A 998-nucleotide genomic window follows, 5' to 3' on the forward strand; every position below is an offset into this window, starting at 1 on the left:
ATCAAATGGGCTTGTTAACGTCTTGCAATCGTTTTTCAGTAAAATCAAATCAAAGAAAAACAGGCCTCTGGAGCCACGAAAGGAGAAATGGATGAACTGGGACTTGCGAGATCAATCGACAACGTGGCACTAGTCCTGTTTGACAAGAGGTACTTCGCAGTGGATGAAACGTTGAAAGAGCGTGAACTTCCAAGGGCTAAAGAGGAATCGTCCCTGGGTGGGCTTGAACCACCATCCTCTCGGTTAACAGCCGAGCGCGCTAGCCAATTGCGCCAAAGCTGGGGAAGAATAGTCTGTTTGGCTTGGGGGAGAAACAAAGAGGAGGGGGAAGAAGGAGAAGAAAAAGGGGGGAAAGAAAAGAGAAGAAAAAAGAGAGAAAAAAGGAAAGAAAAGAAGACAACATAATTCTGTAGCCCCCAGTAGCGCTCATGTGGCACTCCAAAGTCTTTTTATAGCATATTATTTTTTTTAAGACCAAAAATGTAATTTTGTGTGCATTTCAGGAGGATAAAGACACATCCACACAGAGAACCTGTTTGAATCCCACCTCTTGGTTGCCCATGTAAACTTGATTTAGTATAAAAATACTTTCTTGGTCTACCTCATGTATTATATTGGTCTACTATCCATACATAGACTCTTTGTATCTTTCAAGTTTCTTTGATTAAATATTTTACAGTGATGTTTGTTGCTTTGTGTTCCCTTGAAGAAGAATGTGTTTCTTTTATGCTGTCTTGGTTTAATTTGTCTGGTGTCTGAGGCTGAACCAAGCCCCAGTGTTAGCTCAATATAGCATAATGTCCTGGAGAAGACTTCCCTAAACAGAACAAATCCTTTGAAGAAGTCACCTTGGACTGTGAAAGTGCCTGTACTTTTAACTTCACTCACTCCAATTACTTGACAGTTACTAGTTACCTGAAAACAAGATTTGCACTCAAAATATATGAATGATATGAACTTTTATTATAAATCAGTTTAGAAGGAGGACAAATTGTCAG

The 998-nt window shown here is 39.8% G+C and overlaps 1 non-coding gene across 1 annotated transcript; it reads right to left on the reverse strand.

Moving 5' to 3' along the window:
• Positions 1–208: 208 nt before the first annotated feature.
• Positions 209–279, reverse strand: trnan-guu. Its single transcript has one exon. It is a non-coding gene; the product is annotated as a tRNA-Asn (tRNA).
• Between the last annotated feature and the right edge of the window lie 719 nt (positions 280–998).

Source organism: Micropterus dolomieu, unplaced genomic scaffold, assembly GCF_021292245.1.
Source record: "Micropterus dolomieu isolate WLL.071019.BEF.003 ecotype Adirondacks unplaced genomic scaffold, ASM2129224v1 contig_1921, whole genome shotgun sequence".
NCBI lineage: Eukaryota > Metazoa > Chordata > Actinopteri > Centrarchiformes > Centrarchidae > Micropterus > Micropterus dolomieu.